Consider the following 22,277-nt stretch of genomic DNA (forward strand, 5'->3'; position numbering starts at 1 on the left):
TCATCTCTATATTACATACATGGAAACAGAGGCTCCCAGAGAGGAAACCACTCAGCCCAGGGCTCCCAGCTTGTGAGTGCGCAGAGCGGGGATTTGCGCTCAGAGCTGTGTGATTTCCGAATGCTGCTCTTTTCATTATGCTCTTGGACTAGGCTATTGTACAGTACACGTTGGTGGGATCGAACTGTGTGCCTCATGGAAAATGCTTTGTAAGTTTTACTGCTGCCTAGAACTCTGGAAGGAAAACAAGTAGAATGACTTTAAACTTTTGATGTACAGCTTCAGTGTAGTTGTTACTCAGTGGGCGTAGACCACGTCCAAGCTGCCTTTTTAGATATTGTACTGCCTGTTTTCCTCTGCATCAGGAGGAGACTCCAGAATTAAGGGCTGGCCTTTCCTGGCTCTAATGTGCTTTTTAATTCTTTCCTTCTACATTTGGAAGTACCTTTTCAGTTAAAAATTTAGTTATTCCATTTTTATTCTTATTTCCTAGTAAATGCATTTAAGTCTATAAAATTCCCCCTGAGAACAGTGTTGGCTTTATCCTGTAGTTTATGAAATGTGGTCTTCTTGTTTTTAATTTCTAATAGTTTATAATTTCAGCTTTGATTTACTCTTTTCCCCAGTTTGACTAATGTCAATTGAGTGCATTTTAGCTTTTGGAAAAGGAATAAATGAGGAAGACCGAGCATGAGTTGTTATAGTCCATTTATTTAAAACTTTTCATGTCTTCACATGTGTACTCTGCACCCCACCAGGGCCCTGTCCTGAGCCGTGAGCTGTCTACCTAGAGTGGTGCGTAATGAGCGCTCCTCTCATGCATCTCCCCTCCTCGCTTTCCATATTGCACCATGAAAGGTGCTCCTCCGGCTACCGTTAGGATGTCGTTGAAGAAGTTGTTGATTATGTCTCAGAGTTTCCTTTTGGTGAGAGCACATGGGAAAAAACCTTCTTTCCAGTCTTGAGTTATTCCTAAACAATTGGCCTGAGCAATTCTAGGTGACTTCTGGGGAATTTTAGAAGAGAGGCTCACCCTTTAGCTACAGGTGCAGGATTCTCTTGTGTGGCCCTTGCTTCATACGTTCCTTTTCCACGAATGCCAAGTGCGTGTGGCATGCACCGTGGGGGAGGGCACCCGGGTTCAAAGGTCTCACCTGCAGCTTCAGAGCTCCATCCTGTGTCCCTGGGCTTGCTTCTCTTATTCCTTTCTTGTTATTCAGGTTATCTTAAAATACATATTCCTGGGATCCTAGGTAGACTAGGAATAAAAATTTAAAATCCTAAAGCCAAATTTTTATTGAGTGAGATTTAAAAAAAAGGCACTAAACAATTTGAAACTAGAGGAGAGAGTTGGAGGAGACCCCCAGGGCAGCAGCCTGGGTGAGAGAAGTGTCTTCAGCCTCGCGAGGAGAGTGGCGGCCAGTTTACAGAAAGCAGCTTGAGAAACAAGGCTTCTATTTAGTAATTCTCTGCGAAAGAAACTTCTTAGTGAACCCTGGGAGACAAAAGGTGGTGCCATAACTGTTTATTTGTGTACGACGTTTCTTAATATTTATTACCTCATGCAGGAATCTATAAGCTCCTGAGTTAGGATTTTAGAATAGTTTAATTTGATGGTACCACTGATTCAATAGGACGTGTTTATTAATTGGGATGAAGGTTCTCTTCCTGACTGGGAGTCAACAGCCTTGTATCTAGGGGGAGGAAGTTAGATATATGTTTTAATATCCTCTTGGAAACTGGCCAACCCAGAAACTCAGCCTAATGAGGCTTGGACAGCAGGCTTCTGGGAGGGCGATCGGTTGTGACAGGCCGCGTTATCTCAGCCAAGTCTACGGTGGTGTAAGATGACTGAGTCCTGGGGTGCTTGTGTTGCAAGGAATTGCATGTGTTTAAAGAGCCCTTCCAAATATAACTTGTGCAAGAGAAATGCAGCTGAGTAGAAATGAATATCTCCCTGAAATTCAAGTTAATAGCTGACTTCAGAAACAAGTGCTTCCCAAGTATTGCGTTGCAATAGCAGGGAGCAGGCCAGGCTTCCCTAAGGCTAATTTGCTCACAGGTAAATCCACATGTTCTACTGTGAGCATGTACGTCCCGTCTGTCCACTTTTCTGTGTCAGGACTGTCCTCTCCCGAGCTGACGCTGCCCAGCACCTGGACCATTGCACAGACCTCCTAACTTCCGTAGACAATGGGGAAGGGTGTACACAGCAACCTCCTAACGACCATAATAGTTACACCAGCTGGCCTCCCTGCTCCTCCTGGAACATGCCACACGATGTCTGGCCTTAGACCCTTAGCGTCTAACTGTTCCCTTTCCTTCGACCATTCTGCAGGGCTTGTTTCTCATGTCACTCAGGGCTTTGCCTGATGTCAAATGTCATCTCCTCAGAGAGATCATCTCTGGCCACACTGTCTGATTTAAGACCCCTGTCTCCACTCCTTACCTTGCTTCGTTTTTCTTTGTAGCACCTGTCTGGGTATTATCGAAATATTTGTTTGTCTTGCTTATTAAACTCTAAACATTTTGAGGGACAGGACTCTATATTGTTCACCTCTTCAATACTGTATCCTCAGTACCTAGAACGTAGCAAGTGCTCGTAAGTATTTGTTGTGTGCACAAGTGGATACACTCTTGTACGCCCCACCTGCCCCCTGTGCTGCAGTCACACTGGCCTCTGAGTTCCTGGAAACTCTCCAGGCTCCTTCCTGACACTGGTGCCTTTGCGCGTGCTGTGCCTTCCATGTCGGTGTTCTGCGTCCTCTTGGTGGGTGGCCCATGCCTTTGTGTCTGTCAAATCTCCGCCAGGTTTCCGCCTCAGATGGTGGCCTTCCCTGACAAAACAACAAGGTGCCTCCTCGTTTGTTCTTCTCCAAATCAGCACGCCCTGATTTCATTCTCAGTGAACGATGAACGCTGCTCATCTCCACTTTGTGAGCACTCACAGTCTTGTGTTATAAACATCTCTTGCCTTCCTGTCCCACCGTGATTCCCTTCTGGCAAAATCCCAAATCTGGTTGGACCACTTTCTGGTTACTCCATCTTCTCATCTCTGTATCAGAGCAACTGACTGCTCCTAGAGAAAATTGCAACCGTGCCTACTGGACTCACTTCAAATGTATATCCACAGATCTCCAAGGACGCTCACACTTCTGACAGTCCTGAACGCATTTCTCAGTAAATCCTCTTTCCCACTTCCTACTAGCCTGCTTTCTCTTCTCTTCTCAAATTTCTACCCTGAGTCCTTCTCCGCCAGCCAGTGACCTCATACTTCATGGAGAAGACGGATGGAATCACATGGAAACTGACTCATTCCTCCCTATTTTTATTTCCAATTTTTACTACAGTCATTCATGCATTTAGAATTTCTTTTCTTTGGGTAAAGTTGTTAGTCAAAGGATATGATCATTTTCAAAGTTTTTAAAAGAATTATCAACTTATCAGGAGGTCTGTAATGGTTTATGCCACCACCAGTACTGTGTTGGGCATTTTAAAAACTGAATTAATTGCAAGGGATTTAACACATCATTACTTTAATATGTATTTCTGATTATTAGTGAGGTTGATTGTTTTCCCATCTGTTTGTTTCCTTTTCGAGGAGTTTGTCTGTGAAATGCCTTTTAGCTAATTATGTAGCAGAGTCTTAGTCTTTTTCGTATTGAGTCCTTGACAGCAGCTCCTTATACAGAAACCCTTTGCCTGATCTGTTTACTGTGAATTGGCATTAAGCTATTTGGTTTTAGGGAATCTGTCATTTAAGGAAGATCATGTGGTCAGAAATAATCATCCAATTCCATACTTCTGTTTTACAGATGAGAACACTAAGGCCCAGTGGTAGGAAGTTTGCTCGGTTAAGACCATACAGCCCCATGAGAGCTGGTGGGCTTAGCGAGCAGGAAGCAGGACCAGGGGAGCCCTTGCTGGGAGGTTTCTCAGCACGCAGGGGAGCAGAGCCTCCTTTGTTGTTTGAAATCGGATTCCTGCAGCTTGGAGTATAGCAGGAGCTTTTGTTGAATGAATATGCTTTTGTCGACTAAGGAAGCGAACTGTTCAATCATTTTTTGTAGTGTCATTCATTGCAAACACAACAGACATACCTTTATTTATTTCCATTTTACAAGTAGTGTATGTTCATATAAAAAACACAGAAACAGATAATGAAAGGTCCGTTCTCCACCAGGAGATAAGCTCTGTTTACATTTTGGTCTATTTTCAGACTTTCTTTTCTAGATAAAGGTTTTTTTTTGCTGTTGTTGGTGGTGTTTTTATGTAGCTGAAATCACACTATATCCTAATACAGAATGTAAGCATAAAGGTACGACCTAGAAGAAAAACAGGAAGATAGATAGGTCATTGGTTTTGAACCATTTACCCACTGGTCTCTTGTGTATGTGGATTATCTAGAACTCACTGTGCTTGAGGGTTTAATGATTTTTTACTATGACAAATGAGACTTAAAAAAAAGTAGGTTCACACTTAAAAACCAGACTGAATTAAGAACTTAGAGCTATAGGGAAATCAGATTTTGTCTGATGTTTAATGTACCATTGGAACGACTGGGATTTTAAAGTTCAGCAATAATGGTGTTTTGGAATTGTGTTTTAGTTTGCAAGAAATCTGATTTCTCAATCCCACCCCCTTTGGGGTTTAATAAAGAAGCCAAAGTGAAAGACATGCAGGAACTTCTTAAAACAAAATGAAACTTCTTAAGAATAGCACCATGATTGTATTTCTAGTTTGTTTTTTCAAGGAAAATATTCTTGCCTGCAAGAATGTGAGTTTCTTAGATCTCATTTAGGTGTCTTCTTTGGGACATGCAACTTTTAACGAACAGGTGCATAGCCTTGGGTTAGGGATCACACGATACGCGTGGGAGAGAGAACGTTTCCTACTTTACGGAATGAACAGTCTCCAGTAGAGGAGACAAAATGTATTTACAGAGAATAAATAGTCCAGGGAGCATGTGAACCAGGGATCATTAAATGTCACACTGAGTGATGAGTCGTAAGTATTTAGCCATGAGGGAAGTTGGCTGTGGACCTCAAGTTTTAACTTTGAAGGACAGAAAGCGGGCTTTGATGGGTGGGAAAGTAGCATCAGCCAGCCTGAGGGGGGGTCATGAGTAAGGCGTGTTTTTTTTGGGGGGCCAGAGAAGAGCTCTGGCTGGATTGAAGGAGTCTCGTTTGGAGGGAGATAGAATTATAGCAGCTGCCTACTGATTGCTTAATACGGGCATCTTGTTCAGGGCTTTTCATGTATTATTTCCTAACCATGGGTATTATTACCTCCGTTTTACAGGTGAGAAAATTGAGGCCCAGGGACGTTAAATAGATCACCTGGGTCATACAACATTCGGTGTCAGATCTGGAATTGGAACTCAGGATCACCTGATTGAGCACTACCATTTAATGTTTCCCAACCAGGACGTTTTAAGAGTACAAGGAAACCTGGTAAAGATTAGGCCAGGATGGTAGGTGTGAACGAGGACTGTCTGGGCAAACCAAGATGTATGTTTGGTCACCTGGCTCCAAAGCCTGTGCTTGCTTTGATTTCAGTTGGAAGAATAGGGTCACATGGTGGATAGCTTTACAGGTAATTGATGGAGGCCGTGTAGAAGGAGTTATAGAATCACGAATGTGACAGCACTGTGTAGAATGGGATGGAGTAGAAGAGAGACGAGAGGCCAAAGGAATAAATAGTAGGTGACTTCATTAAAAGCAGGTTAGATGTGATGAAGATCTGAATTGGGTGATGGAGTGCAAGGAACGTAAGATTTCCTATAAGCCATTTATAATGACAAATTTCAAACCTACTCCAAACTGGAAAGAACAATACAATGAATCCCTATTGTGTTATTTGTCCAGATGAAATAATTATCTGATTTTACCATATTTGCTTCATCTATCCTCTTTTCTTTCTTTTTTCTTGATGTTTTTCTTTGCTAGAACATTTAAAGCAAACTCAGACATACCACCATTTCACCTTCCACTTCACTGTGCCTTTCTGAAGAACATGGACATTTCTCGCTATCCGCAATGTCATTACCACCCTACCAAAATTAGTAAGAACTCTAATTTTTTACTAGTAATTCTCATTGTTAAGTTTAATTTTCACATTATCCTAATTATCTTTTTACCGATTCCTTTCTTCCTTTGAATCAGAATCCCAACAAGCAAAGAAGAAACCATAAAACATTGTGGTTCTGCAAAACCGAATCCAAAAGTTTTGAGCATAATAAACAGGAAAATAGGTTCACTACCAACTGGGTATCAGAAATAGAGTTTGGAAACGGGAAAGTGATTATAGAGAAAGATGGGAAGAAATCCAGGAACTTTTTCCTTCCAAATTTTTATTTTGAGTAACTTCAAACCTTTAGAAATGTTGCAAGAATACTACAAATGACCACCTGTATATTCTTTACCTAGATTCATCAATCGTTAATATTTTGCTGCAGCACTAAGGACGTCAGCATCCGTCTCATAAATCATTCTCCCACATTACCGCATGCAAATATGGTGCTCAAGACACTTAACATCAGGATAACACTTTTATCTAATATGTAGTCCATATTTATACTTCTTACAATTTCCTATTAATGTGCTTTATGGTCTTTATTCCCTAGACCCAGTGTTCAGTCAAGAATCCTGCTTCACCTGTGTCGATTTAGTTTCCTTTAGAACAGTTCCATAGCCTTTTATTTTTGTTTTTATAACATACAAATATTTTGAAAGCCCTAAGCCATTTTTCCCCCAAAATCCCCTCAATTTTGAATTTATCTTGACTTCTTATGATTAGACTCAAATTAAATATTTTTTCAGGGCTACCCCACAAATGCTGTATTTGCTTACTGGATCATATCAGGAGATTATTGATGTTAATTTTTCTGCTATTGGTGAAATTATTTGATTATTTGGTTAAGATGGTGTCTTCCAGATTTTTCCATATCCTATCCTGTTCACCAATAATCACTTGCCTAGTGCTCTTAGCATCCGTAGATTATTCTTGCCTTAATAAGTCATCACTGTGGTGGTTGTAAAGTGGTAATGTTCTGGCATTTCTTTTCCATTTGTTAGTGGGCATTCTGCTGTGTGAGGAGCATTCTGGTGCCATGTTACAGGATTTGAGGAAACGCTCATAGTCCAGTATTTCCCGAGGACGCAGCGGTGATTTTGTGAGCGGTGATGTGGATTCTGTGGGAGTGCAGTGAATGTGTGCTTCTACATGCGGATGTGGAAACAATAGAGGAGGCGGTGCCGCGTGCTTCTTCAGTTGCTGAGCAGGCTTCCCGGCATTCTCAGTCGGGGCTCACCAGTGTGTGGGCTCAGTTATCGTAAAGTGTTCCCTGTCGTCTCCACACTGGCTGCAGGGTTTGTGACCCCATAGCTAATAAACAGGCATAGATATAGATCCAACAGAAATTGGTTTGTTTTGTGTTTAAATTGAAAGAAGATGGCCTTTGGGGATTTCACTCCCTCTTCATTTGGGGTTTTGTTTTCTGAAACGCAGGAAGTTTATGTAGGAAAGGCTCAAAGCAAATAAGCAGATGTCGTATTTGTATTGGGGTTTGGGAAGTTGTCTCCAACCGGGCTCCTGCTAATCCCAGTCTCATTCTGAGTTTCTAACTCTGTTCTCATCCCTGCCATGAGGAAAAACTAGAAGACTGTTAAATTCCACGCTCACTAAACAGGGTCAGGAGTTGGGTCCCAACTTTGTTCCCTTTCTCTAAAGTTCCTTCCTTTCACTTAATACATTTCTACTCCTCTTTGAAGACACAGCTCAAATATCACCTGCCCTGGTAAGTCTTCCCTTACTCCCAACGATGCCCCCAACCTAGCCCGCTGACGTTGAACCTGGTATGACCACATCTTCCCACACAACACACCTACTTCATTTTATTTACTTATCTGTCTTCCAAGTGACTGTGAGCCCATTACTAGCATGGCTTGTATCTTGTCATCTCTGTATCCTTAGCATCCTGTACAGAGTCTGGGCCATATTCATGCCTATTAAGTATTTTTGTGGGTGTAGTCTGACCATGTCATTATACGTATGAGAAAACTTAGGCCCCGACAGGGTAAGGGACTCACCGAATATAATGGAGCCGGTAAATGGGGAAACAGGACTAAGACCAAAGTCTCTCATCTCCCAGTCTTATCTGCTTACTTGCCTTTAAGGCATTTTGCCAGTATTTATCTTGGATTGAAAAGCCCAGAGATCTATCTTTTCATAAACTACCACTACACTTACCATCATCACCATCACCACCATCACCACCTCCACCACCACCACCCCCATCCCTACTTCCACCACCAGCACCATCACCACCATCACTACCTTCACTATCACCACGACCAGCACTATTACCACATCACTACCTTCACCATCATCACCACCACTACCACCACTATCACCACTATCACCACTACCACCATGATTTGGGGGCATTTATTTTGTGTGAGGTACTGTTCTAAGTGCTTATAATGTATTACTTGCGTTGCTTAGAAAATCTTGCGAGGTAGGTATTCTTACCTCATTTTATAGATGAAGAAATGGAAGCATAGAGGATTCAAGTCAATGGCCCAAGTCACTCTACCTGCCCACGGGCTGCATGGCTGAACCTGGAAATCAAATCCACACTGGGTTCTGTAGTGGAAAGAGCATGGGCTTCAGCATCGAAATGATCCTGAGTTTGAATTCCTGCTCCTCCATTATTCACTCATTGACCTCGTGCAACTGAGCCAAGCTTCCTGAGCCCCAGCTTCCTCATTTGGGAGTGGGAGTGAGACTGCTTCCCTTATAGCATTGCTGGGAGGATTCTCTGAGGTGGCCACCTTGCGTCGTTTATAATCTTCTTGGTAAGCTCACAAGCAGCAGTTGCTTTTTTTTCCATTTGACAGATGAAGAAATTGAGGCCCAGAGAGTTTCTGTAATTTGGCACATATTCAAACCACTCACATAGCTTCCAAGTACTAGAAGCAGAACTTGAAGCCAGTTCTGACTGATTCCAAATTGTGTGCTCTTCCTGCTCTGCCACCTGCCTAGAGTGCATAGCTTAGTGGGTGATCTGTGGTGCCCAGTTAATATTCTCTTCTCTTTCCCCTTCTTTTCCTCCGAAGTACCTTGAGAAGGTTAGAATGTCAGGGAGGGGAGTAAAATCCACAGGTTGGAGACCTGGCAGAGCAGGACAGGTTATTATAGTTCTCAGAGAATTGCCACTGGACTGATTTCTGATTAAAAAAAATTAAGATTAATTTAAAGAGAGAAGAGCCTTCTTATTCAATAAAATTATGACCAGTTGTTGGTTAAAGTTGACAAATCTGGAAAATCCTAAAAATTATACATGCTTTTCTTTCTTTCTTTCTTTCTTTTTTTTTTTTCTTAAAGATTGGCACCTGGGCTAACAACTGTAGCCTATCTTCCTTTTTTATTTTTTTCAAAGATTGGCACCTGGGCTAACAACTGTTGCCAATCTATTTTTTTTTTCTTCTTTATCTCCCCAAACCCCCCCTGTACACAGTTGTATATATCTTAGTTGCACGTCCTTCCAGTTGTGGGATGTGGGACACCACCTCAACGTGGCCTGACAAGCAGTGCCATGTCCGCACCCAGGATCTGAACCCTGGGCCGCCACAGCGGAGCATGCGAACTTAACCACTTGGCCACGGAGCCGGCCCCTTACATACTTTTCTTAAGCATTTTATTTTACCCTGGAGTATGAATGTAAATTTCCTCAACAATCTTCCTTTTTTTTTTTTTTTTTGAGGAAGATTAGCCCTGAGCTAACATCCACCACCAATCCTCTTTTTTTGCTGAGGAAGACTGGCCCTGAGCTAACATCTGTGCCCATCTTCCTCTACTTTATATGTGGGACCCCGACCACAGCATGGCTTGACAAGTAGTATGTAGGTCTGCACTGGGGATCCAAGCTGGTGACCCCTGGGCCGCTGAAGCAGAACATGCGAACTTAACTGCTGCACCACTGGGCCAGCCCCAGCAATCTTTTTTTTTTAAGTTTCTGTCTGTAAGTTCTCTAACATCTGGATTATCTCTGGATCTGATTCTCTCTTGACCATAGGTCATTTTTTTTCTTTCTTTTTTTATGTGTCTTGCAATTTTTTATTGAGTGCTGGACACTGTGTAGAACTGTAGAAACTGGGGTGACTAGTTTTTACACCTGGATGTGGACACACCTCCTCTCCTCTCAGGCTGTTAGTGTGGGAGGTTAAGGCCTTCTGGTTAGTGGTTGAGCTGGGTTGAGTCAGTTTGTTGCTGTCATCATGTACAATGTACTGCAGGCTTTAAATTCCTCCAGCCATAGACTGCTGTTACCTTGTGTGCAGTGTGGGCCTGGCATGCCAGAGTCTTACTCAGTGTTACTGCTCTACCCTTATCTTTTAATAGTCCCTACTCAGCCGTGTCACTGAGGGCCCCTCCCATGTTTTTGCGCCTTTCCTCATGGTGATGGTGCTTGTCACTTGGTGCCAGGCTCATCGGGGAGGGAGTGGGGAGTCTCTGTTATCCTGGTCCAGCCTCAGGCTTAGGCAGGCCCTGCACTGCTGAGCCTGGGGAGGGGGAGTAGGGCTTTCTCAATGTTCCTATATCTCCTCCCCATGGCCGCCAAACTCTTATCTGGAATCTGTGCTGGTTTTGGGAAGGAGCATGTTTTCTGCCCTGACCCCAGTGCTAGCATGTCTAAGAGTGGTTTCCTCCCCAGGAGCAGAAGGGTTTTACTTCCACCCTGTCCCCTAGCAGCAGTGGGCCTTTACCTGTGTCCTACCAGCAGGGGGCTTTCCAACCTCTTCCCCAGCGGCAGGTGCCTTTTGCTTTTACCTCCATCCTAGAAGTGGTGGAGTTTTGCCTTGGCCGTGGGGCTGACAGAGTTTGCTGCCCCACTTGCAGTGGCTTTAAGGCTTCTGCTTTGTCTGAGAGAACAGTTTAGGGAAGTAGACGGGGCTTCATGTCTGTCCCTCAGCTGCAGCGCATCACCTCCTGCATACCTATGCCACCAGAAGGACTTTCTCCAGTCACCTGCCCTGCCCCAGTCTCTCCCATGAGCACCCAGTAGAAGCTTGCAAGCCTGTGCCAACTCCTCATTGTTTCCGGGCCTTCCAGGTATTCCACACGGACACGCTAGTCCACACCTGGCCTTTAAGAACTTGTGAACATTTTCGGTGATTTCTTCTTACCTGTTTCCTGCTTCAAAGGGGAAACAGCTTGTGTCCCTTGTCTCTCCTCAGAGGGATGGCGTTCTTTGGAAATGATTGCTTTGCAGGCTCAGCTCTGTGGTGGGCCCCAGAGAAGCGACAATGTCATCTGTTATCTGGCTAGTTCGCCTTAGTGGGGGCGGGACACTGTTTTGCAGATTCCTCCGTCCTGATTCCCCACTGAACAATCTTAATGTTGGGTGAGTGTGAGTCTCCTGTAGGAATTTCCCCAGCAACACAGCTCTTACGATTTCCAGTTTGGGTTTTATGCAGGTGTCAAGAATTTGTGGTGCAAACTCAGTGGTGATTTTTTTTTCCAGATTTTTACTGATTTTCTCTCTGAGTTTTTAAAGTTGCCTCCCCTACACTGAATTCAACAGGTCTTTTTTTCTTTTTAAAACAACTCCTCTTTACTGAGTTTTAACAACATCCAACTTAGAATTTATATAAACAACGACTTTTGCTTTTTGTAGGCATGTTTTATCTGTTTACATAATTGTGCAATTGCATCAACAAGGACAACTCACGTAAAGCGGTTGGGACAAACTCTTGGAGGGCGTGCAGCTCAGCGGGCACGGGCAGAAGGGATGGGCACACAACCACAAGAAAACTGGTTCTGATGCATTATTAACAAAACACTAGAAGAGTATATTTTTCCTGGACCAAACACTTGATGGGACAAAACTGGGCTTTTCTAGATCTTGAATATTTACTTTTTTCTTTTCCAATGATGGTTTGTTGGTCAGCATTTAAATTTTTGCAGATTTCAGCCTCATTTCTTTCCAGGTTTTTTTTTTAAATGACAAATACTACTTGCTGAAATACTGTAAAAATGGTGCCAGGTCACATATCCAATGCAAGAGACTATAAAATCTGATTTACATTTACAGAAACTAGAATTTTTAATTTGATAGTGCTAAGAACTATGTCTTTTTTATGTTTTTTGGGGGGGAGGGGTAGAAGAGTATGTCAATAAAAGTACTTTTTAAAAAAAATTTTAAATATTCTTTTAAAATTCAAGTGAGCTCAAAGGATACACAGGAAAATGTCCCCCTTCACTCTGCTCCTAGCCCCTCTCTCTGTCCTTGGCTAGAGGGAGGCCTCTGTCAATAACTGAGTGGTTTGTCCCATGGCAGAACCAAGTGGGGTTTAGTTGATTCACAGTCTCTCAGGAGTGTGCGTGAGATCATGTGGTGCTCGGCGCAGATGGAAAAATGTGGCTCACGCTGCATTCCTTTCAAACATCCTCACGGCAGACCTTCCCCAGTGAACAGCAGAGACCAAGGCTGTAAATGGAATTACGCTTTCCAGGAATGTCTTAGGGGGAGAAGCGAACCAAAAACCTCAGACGCCGCAGATATTTTGGCTGAGTTCCCCCGGCCCCCTCCGCTGCCCATCCACCAATGGTGGCAAAACAGCTGCCCAGCCTGTCCCAGGTCCAGGGGCCCCTTTTCAGCCCCGTGCCATCATTTGGGAAGCCACTGGGCCCTGGGCCCTTATCGGACATGCAGCTTTGTCGAGGACTCTCAGCTCCAGGAGACCTCAGAAGTCTCCCTTTGTCTGTGCATCCTGAGCGCCGCCGTCCCCTAACGGAATTCCAAATAATGAAGGGCGGGCGGACCTGCCCAGTAACGGGCTGGCTGCATGCTGCGTGAAGACAGAATACAATCCCACTGCACCAATCGGTGTGGACACACGGCTGGGAGAAAGCTGGCCCCAGGTATTTTCACAAGAGCTGCTTCCTGCGCAGTGTTTTTTCCCAGCGCCTTTCTTGGAGAGCCAGTTAGTGCCATCGTTAATTCTAGTATAAGCTGCCATGTGTCAGTCCCTCAGGGAGAAGCTGCTCCAGTCAATTAAAGGAGAACTGCACAGTTACATGTGGACAGCGGTAAGGAAGGATAAAAGCACACCAAAGGTGCCTGGATTGTATTTTAAATAAAGGAAAGGGGGCTCACCCTCCAGAATACTTGATATATACTTGGAGGCTGGGGCAATACATTTGGTAAGTTCTAACAAACCTGGCTTGGCATCTAAGTGTCTGAAGTGTCAGTCAAGCCCTTTATTAAAAACCGAAGCAAAGAGTTGGGTCCTGTTGATGGAGGGTTTGACCAGTATGATGAAGTGCTCCCAGGAACTGGAATGCATGTCCCTCAAGTACTGAATTCAGACAGGTTCGTCACAGCCACTCCAGCAGGAAACACGCTTAACTCCAGGAATTTGGTGAACTCCAGGCCCTGAGGCAGTTGCATTGTTTGGGTCCCCAAATTGCTTCTTTGGCCTCAGCCTCACCCACTCCAGCCACAGGGAAGTGTGAGCCAAGGAGAGGGTAGGTGGTGTTCATCCCAATGTCAAAGGACAGTGAGCATATTTAATCAAATTGGGCTGCTGGAAGATGGGCTTGCTAAGTACATTCTTCAAAGAAGTGACACTTAACCTTGCAAGTGACAAACTAACTTAGAGTTTTGTCATTTTCCATGGAAATCTTTTCAAAAGGCATTTACTTGCCTGTCTTTTAGTTCGGTGCACAGCAAATTTGGGGGCGGTTAAGGGCCATCATTCAAGATCAGTGGTCCTCAGAGCCTATGTGTGGTCCCCGGCCCGTGCACGAACCAGGCCCTGATTGCAGCCCTTTGTTTGGGAGGGGGCTCAGGTTGTCAGGAGTTCCCATTAATGATGGTGAGTCTACTTGCTCTGTTACAGGGCTGCTCAGGTGTGTTCTGTCCCAACACACCTACAGGGGGTCACCATTGCATAGGTAACATGGCTGGCTTGGGCAGGGTCATGGTTAGCCTTCTGTTCCAGGCTGTTGTACCCAGTGATTTAATGAAACACTAATCTAGGTGTTGCCGTGAAAGTATTTTGTAAACGTGGTTAACACATACAATAAGTTGACTCTAAGTGAAGGAAATTACCCTCAATAATGTCGGTCGGCCTCATCTAGTCGGTTGAAAGGTCTTAAAAGCAACTGAGAATTCCACAGGAAGAAGAAATTCTGCTTTAAGACTGTAACATCAACTCCTGTCTGAATTTCCAGCCTTCCCTAAAGATCTCAAACTGTCTAGCCCCCACAATTCCTTAAAATCAATCAATCTCTCTCTCTCCTCCCCCCTCCCACCCCCCATCTCTTATTGGTTCTGTTTCTTTGGAGAACCCTGACTGACAGGCAGTATTCCCAATATTTGGAGATTAGGATGGGGAGGAGTGTGTAGTTGGAGACAAGCCTAGCCCTCTCCCCATTCTAGTCACTGAAGAATCAAATAAGCCCATATCTCGAGGCAGAGTCTATGATCGCTGAGTGCTTTCTCTGAAGTAGCTACACCATGTGTAGATGCTGTGACTTTGTGAGCCGATGACACCATTTTCATCTACACTAAGCTTGTGGTTTGGAGATGGAATGGTGGGCACAAGTCTACCTGTAAATAAGCGAGGAGCCTTCTTCATCATAGCTGCTGTCTTAGCTCACCTCCATTTCAGCCAGTGGACTCACTCAGAAATGGACCTTGGCTTCACATCAAATGATGGGAATTTATATGTCTTGAATTAAGATAAAATGTCTAGGGCATGATTCCCTACTTTTTCTTTTTCCTAACCCATCAATTATCAGAACTGGTCATATGCACTATGCTGATTTAATATAAATTTAGACATTTTCATGCAGTGAGTTGGCTCCTTAAACATTTTTTCTTGATAAAAGGTAAACTGAGTCAAGCTATCCAAATAACCAGACATTTCTGAATTTGTTTGAATTAATGGGATATTTTCCTGTCAAGAGAAGAAAAAAATTTTCGTTTTAGAAATCTGAATCAGGAATTTCTAAAGCATAAAAACAGACCCCAGAAAGCCAAGGCTGATGAGGGAAGACAAGACTCCACTCCGGTGAGTTACGTCTGTCTGTCCTCTAAGATCCATTCCATATGGAAGCTCTGGAGAAAGTGGTCAGGGCCACAGGCAAACCACAGAAATGTTTGTGTTTTCACCAACTAACTTTGCATCTTGATTTAAATCTGCATTCTTTTCTGGAAAGAGCAGCCTAGACCTGGAAGGTGATGCTCCCAACTCATCTTATCTTACTGGCCATTCTGTGCACGGAACTCTTGGAGATGGTACCAAGATTTTAAGCTGATTTAGTCTTAACCCCTATCTGATGCACTTTTCCCAGGATAACAGTGTTACCTGAGAGTATGTTCCTTAAATGTTTTGGCAGTAGAGGCATGTTTGAATCTGTGATTTAAACTGGTTATGGACATGTGTTTTGTAGATTAGAAAAATTCAGTTGGTGGTAAAGCTTTTGAAAGGCTTATTGATATATGAGTCAGGCTTGCGGATGATGACCCAAGCTTTGTAGACCCAAGATGAGAAGCAGACAGGAAGAGTATTTCATCTGAGCTATACTGCATTGCATTTTTAGTGATTTTTCTGGGTTCACATGCCTTTTCGTGCATTCTCTTTTATGGATACAGAAATTTCAATCTTGTAATGACGATGTCTTTTAAAATCTTGGTTTACGTAGTGCCAGCCTATTGGCTTCACCAAGTCTCAGTCTGCTGTGTTACGTGTATATGTACCCTCTCCTGAGAAAAATGAGTTAATTTTTATTTGGTCTAAGCAGGCAGGGTAGGCTGCAGGTAGAGGATGCATGCAGCAGGAAAGTGTCGAGGGCCTTAATGGGCTAAGGCTTCCTTAGTTAGGGTAAGTGACACCATTTGCTGTAACAAACAAGACCAAATTTCAGTGAAAAATGCTTCTCTCTCAGGCTCAGTCCAATGTAGAAGTGATGGAGTGGAGGGGCGTGGGGACTCTGGCTCACTCTACCTAATGGTTCCACCATCCCCTTGGGCTTCAGATTTCTCCACTGGATCCTCCAAATTTAGCTGGGAGATGGGTAAAGAGGGCAAGCATGCAGGGTCTTGTGGGAGATTTTAGAGGCCAGGCCTGGAAGTGGTGTGCATGCATGTCTGCCTGTGTTCCACTGGCCAGAACTCAAGTCCCATCTAACTGCAAGGGGCCTGGGGAATTGAGCAGTAGGACAAGGAAAATGAGATGACACATGGGGTTCTGCTGAGCACTCACGTTCTGTGCTACAGCTGAAAGACTGGAAAGGGCAGAGCATCGAAGGTGTGTGATCCCAGAGTGGAGGTGAAAGACTCTAACAGCTTCGTGTTAGTATCCAAAATGCCAAGCACTGCCCTAAACACTTTCCTTAGGGCAGAATGCCTCTTGCTCTTCCACACTTCTGTGAGGCCAGCACATCCAGGAAGCTGACACTCTGAGCTGTCCAGGTCTGTGCTTTATCTGGACTTGTCAGGCAGTCCACTCGGTCTGCCCACCTGCGCCGTGTCCCCTCAGGATTTTGGTCTAGATGGGGGCAAGTTGTCACATTTATGTCTAAGTGCCTGTGGAAAGTCTTTGTGCCTGGAAAGGAACAATTAGAGTATGTTTTAATTAATATTTAATTTGCTGAAGATTTACATTTACCAACCTAGTTTCTGTAAGTCTCTAAATTGAACTTGAATATCACTTTATTCTACTTAAAAATCTAATACTTTAGATGAAAATGTGAATAATCTCTTTCACTTTGATGACTGTAGATTTATGCACAAATGAACAGATTAAATCATTCTTAGTAAAGAGACCCCCCCACAGCACTTCAATGATGCCTCTGAAGGTCAGGAAGAGACACTGTGAGTGTCTCCTCAGGGAAACATTTAATACTATTTATGCTCTTAATTAATCGCATTTCCAAGTAAGCACTTTAAGTGCCTAAGAAGGCTGACTTGTGTGTATGTGTGTGTAATTTTTATTAATAAGTGTTCTGAGTACAAATAACAAATTTAGCTTGACATTTGGGAAAAAAATGATTCACTTTCTAAGATTTGTTCATAAGGGAAAACGTGTTCTGTACGTTTTAATCTCCAATTTTAATATGTAACACCATAATGCTTCTAAGTCTATAACTTAAATTTGTTTAATTTTAATAATTCTTTCTTGTTGCATTGTTTAAAGAGACTAGAAAAACGTCAGGTAGAAAAAATCAAGAGACGAATTAAAATGACCCGAATATCAAACTTTACTAAAAGACTTTTTAAAAAGTCTTTAAAACAAAGCAGCCTAAAATTAGAATACTTTTGGCAGGAAAAATTAGCAGCTATGAACAAAATTAGCATTTACATGGTAATATTTTTTCAAGAATTGCATTGCAATGATCTTGTTTTGCATATATTAGAATGATTTGCAGCATACTAAACACTTATTTATATCAGACATAAAAATCTCTTTATAAAAAACTTGTTAAATATGGTTTAGCATTTTCAGGAGATTTTGTTCGCAATAAATGATAGGAATACAATTTAGAAATGGTAGATGTTACATCTTTTAATTAGGGACCTAACCAGGTAAGTCTTGCCAAATAGACATTATCAGCAAAATTTCCCAGGAGCACTTATGTTCATCAGAAATCTGATAAATCCACAGCCAACCACAGGCGACTTCAGTTGTCTATCCATTTTACAAGACAGGATTCCAAGAGTGGAATTTCACTTTGCCCAGCTTGGGTCAGAGTCTACAGATGTGTTAAAAAAAAGTCAGTTAGGAAACAGAAATATCTTAGTCAAAGATGAGTCTTGACTAAGATAAATAAGATGGATCTGTTATATATGGATCCTGCACAAGGCTCTTTTCTCATTTTATCTGGCTTGTGTGGCTTCAGACATTAGAACTCCCAGAGAAATTACACACATACATACACACACACATGCACACAGAGCAAAAAACGAAAGAAAGTTAACCTACTTTCTAACTTGATGGTGTCACACAGGGGTCAGAATTGGCTCTTGCTGCTCCATTTCTTAGTTTCCATCATCACATGACATTTAAAGTAAGTCCCAGATAAGAAGACGATGGAAAATCTAGGATGAATGAAGAGAGACTGATAGTCACTATCATTCTGGAAAGACCCACAGAGCCCTTCCAAGAGACCAGATCCTGAGAAACAGTCTTCTATCATGAGAATAACTTCCTCATCCACCAGCTTATATGTTTCCCTGCCCACTGCTATGTCTTCAGAGGCAACCGTTACGTTGTGAAAGAGCATGGAATTGGTACAGTGGAAAATGAATTGCCGCCTGAGAAAGGTGGTCAGACAGCGCCTCGAGTTCAGGGTGGGGAGAACTCACTGACCTCTTGGAGTTGTCTGGCCTGTGGCTAAGTGCCTTTCAGCCCTGTCTCAGCAGACCCTCCCTCAGCTCAGGAAGGACAAGGTGGTCACTGTTATCTACACTGAAGTCTCATGGAGGGCGGGATAAGACTGTGGTAACCCACATGCTAATGGCTCCCTTGCTCACCAGGCAATACAAGGAACTAGTCACAGAATTCAGAGATTCCCACCCCATCTCCAGAGGGGAAGCAACACTTTTTGAGGGGTAGAGTAATGTTGTGTTTCTGCAACATCAATACCGTAAACAATTTTGGAGCCCTGGAGGTGCTGGGGATGCACACGATCCAGAGGTTGAGAAGGTTTCTGCTGGAAGTCTTTTATGAGCTGGCCAGGACAGACAAAGACAAATACAGACAAATACGAACGCAAAGGATTGCAGCGTAGCAGAGTGAGCGCAACACTCGTGAACCCCCAAGTGGGGGATGGGGGCGCAGAAGTGGGGTCCTAGTTCTTCCACATGCTTTCTGAGATGGACCATAAGCGATTCAAAGTTCTCACCAGCAATGAACATATTACACTGAGAAAGAATTTCCTAATGAGGTGTCCTGTGAGTTCCCAAATGAGGTGTGGGCAGCTGAGTTAATCCTGGGACTTTACGAATCAAGATGCTTGGGCTGTGTACCACAGGCATTTCTGATGTTCCTTTACCCTGATTGAGAACCATTTACTTAGAGATACACTAGGAAGCCAAAGGAAAAATGGATATTACAGCCCTGAGCATGCAGGATGCTCACTGTGTTCTTGCTACAGGGTACAGTGGGAGGGAGGGGGGATAAAGAACAGGACAGAGGCTTTGTTGCTTTGGGTGAAATGCCATCGCTCTGGGGTGGGCATGGGCAGGATGATCTGTGGCCTCTAAACTTGTACTGTCCAGTACAGAAGCCACTAGCCCAGGGTGGCCGTTGAGCCCTTGAACTGTAGCCTGTCTGAACTGAGATACACTGAAGTGCCCCTACACCAGGTAAACACTTAGTATGAAAATAAGACTATAAAATAGCTCATTAATATTTTTTGTATTGATCACATATTGAAAGATAATATTTTGCTTATATCTGGAGTAAGGAAAACATATTACTAAAATTAATTTAATTTTAAATAAATTAATATAATCATCTGCTTCTTTTCACTTTTCTAATGTGGCTACTAGGAACTGTGAAGTTACTTAGATGGCTTGCAATATATTTCTATTAGATAGCACTGCTTTAAACCATGGGAAGAGAGAACATCCCTGCTCCAAAGCCTCAGATGGGTCAGACTTGGCAGAGGGACAGGAGTCAGCTGCCAGGGAGTAGTGTGTCCAGATGCAGCTGGGATCATTCCTAGGACCCGGGACCACCAGGATCCCAGAAGAACTTGGGAGGGGCTTGGGGTCCTCGAGCAAACTGACAGGAGCATCTGTTTGACGTTGGAGGGAGGTTTCGGTGAGGCTCCCGTCGGTACCTGATTCATGTTCTCTCATATTTGCTTCCCTCCACATAGCCCTGCTGGGCGAACACCTGTTACATGTGTTATTGATGGAACCCTGTTAAAATGTAGTGAGAACAATGTCAACCTCTTGGACACAAACTTTTAAAAGTTCTAATTTTTGCTTAAACACTCTCATTTTGTCATCGGCAACAAGTTCTGTCAATTGCTTTCTTAAAGTTGCAGGCTCCACTTCCTTCATTTTAGGGAAAATATCTACTAGATACACAAGTCTAAATAATCATGGTTTGTCTCTCAGTCATGCTTTCAAGTAAAAATGCTGTCCCATGAAAATGTGACTGGTTTAGCCCACAACTCAAAACGATTACCAAGTGCTTGTTCTGGAGAGGGCCACCATACTTTAGGGTGCAGAGAAGTGCTCATGTGGGCTTCCATTTTCTTACACAGAATAATAAAAAGATGTTTACTGACAGGTTAAGATTTCATAAAATAATGGTTGTTAATGCTTCATCAAGAATATCCTTAAGTGTAACTGGCTTTTTATTTTCCATGAGTTCGTAGCAGGGAAGAATATAATGACTGTTAGTCACTGCTTCAGTTCAAGCTAAGTCACAGCAGTCTCATCCGTCTTCTCTTTTGCTCTCTCAGTGCACAAGGTCGTCGGACCTTGCAGGCACCCCGAACGTGTCTTGGCGATTCCAAGGGATTCACAGAATACACTTGGAGACCCACTGGCTGAGGCCAGTGAGGATCCATCTTTATGGGGCTGGGCTCACTGCTTACCCAGTCCATGTGACCTGAGAGGAAGGAAGAGGCACTTCTCTCAAAGAAATTCAAAGGGTTTTGTTTGGATTTGTTGGTTTTGGTTTTTCATGACAAGAAAAGTAATGAATACTGCATGGCCAAAATAACAATCTTCCATACTGTGTTTATCATGCACATTCCTCTGTAACCTACGTTTTCTAAATCTCTTCATGGAGTAGTAATGACAGTGTGCACTGTGGGCTGCTGTGTGCCAGGCCATGTACTTTTTTCTTTATTACGTTATGTCGCTTAGCTCTGAGCAGGCCTTTGAGGGTTGGAGACTTACATTATCCCCTTTTGCAGATGAACATGCTCATGGCAGTTAATTCTTCACCCAACATTAGACACCCAGAAAGTGGTGGAGCTTGGCCTCCATCCCAACTCTTGACTAGATGAAGATCCCACATTTCAACACATTATGAACATCACCTGTGCCGTTCAATATATTTTAATAAATGGGTGATTTTCAATTTATTTTTTTAAATCAATACGGACCCTTTCATACGATGAAATCTTAAACAGAAGTTAATCTGTGAGACAGACTGAAGCAAAATGATTGGTTCAAGAGGGAGGAAACCTGTGGACTAGGCAGCCTCAGGCTCCCCACTGTCCCTGGGTCACCCCCATGGAACCCTGGAGGAACTACCAGGGTTCCCAGTACCCTAGGGTTAGGGGACTGCCAGTTTGAACCTCCCTGTTCTGCGGCATGCTCTCTGAAGATCTGCTCCATCTATCTTCTCTGTGTGGGAGCGGGCAAGGGCGTTATTTTCCAGAAAGCCCTCTAGAGAAGTGGCTGGCTTTGCTTTCTGACATGTAAATCTGACCTTCTTTTCAAAGAGGATTCCCCCCAGGATTCCTTTGCCCAGTAGAAGTTCACTTTAGAGGTGATGGATACAGGATACCGTCCTAGCACTTCAGAAGCTCGTTCCTGGGGGAGAGACAGTGTGCAGCGTGGGAAGGACCCTACACGGGGGGAAGGAAGACGTAGGCCCTTCTCGGGTCTCCTCACGAATCACTGATTTTAGACGAGTCACTCTCCCTGTCTGGGCATCAGCTGTGCTGTGCGCTGCACCGTTACTAGGATGGTGAATCAAAATAAGTGGCTCTTCAACTGTTGAGAGTTTGAAAACTCCCAGAATGAATATGCAAGGAGAAATTTGCTTCTGCGTGGCGTTTCAGGGTTTCTCATGCACTGCCTGGAGACGGGAAGGGAGGGGTGTCTCATGTTAAGAATGCTTGGATTAGGTTAATTGTAAGATTCTCTTCATTTGTAAAATATTATGTAAATGTGGGATTATTAATGAATTTCATTTGTGGTTCCAAATAATTAGGAATTAGCAATTTCGATGTGATGTTTTATCAGTGATTATTAATGGGGTGTATGTGGTTTGCTGGTAAATATTAAGTTGTATTGTGAGAAATTGAAAACTCTTAAAAATGACAACCCTCTAATTCTGCCATTGGCAAAATAGGAAGTTGAGATTATTTGTCCTCCATTCTTTGCTTCTGGTTAAAGCCTCATTGGCTCAATCATTTACCCATACTAAAAAATAGGAATAAAATTATAAGAATATTATATAGAGGTACAATAATTTGTAAGCATATATAGACCTTTATTTTATAAATAT

General features: G+C 43.2%; 1 protein-coding gene across 19 annotated transcripts in view; it reads left to right on the top strand.

The window, feature by feature from the left end:
* The window catches only part of PROM1 (prominin 1), a 148,293-nt gene that overhangs the window by 63,800 nt on the left and 62,216 nt on the right, over positions 1-22,277 (top strand). The gene's annotated exons all lie outside the window — the stretch shown is intronic.

The sequence above is a fragment of the Equus asinus genome, chromosome 3 (assembly GCF_041296235.1).
Source record: "Equus asinus isolate D_3611 breed Donkey chromosome 3, EquAss-T2T_v2, whole genome shotgun sequence".
NCBI lineage: Eukaryota > Metazoa > Chordata > Mammalia > Perissodactyla > Equidae > Equus > Equus asinus.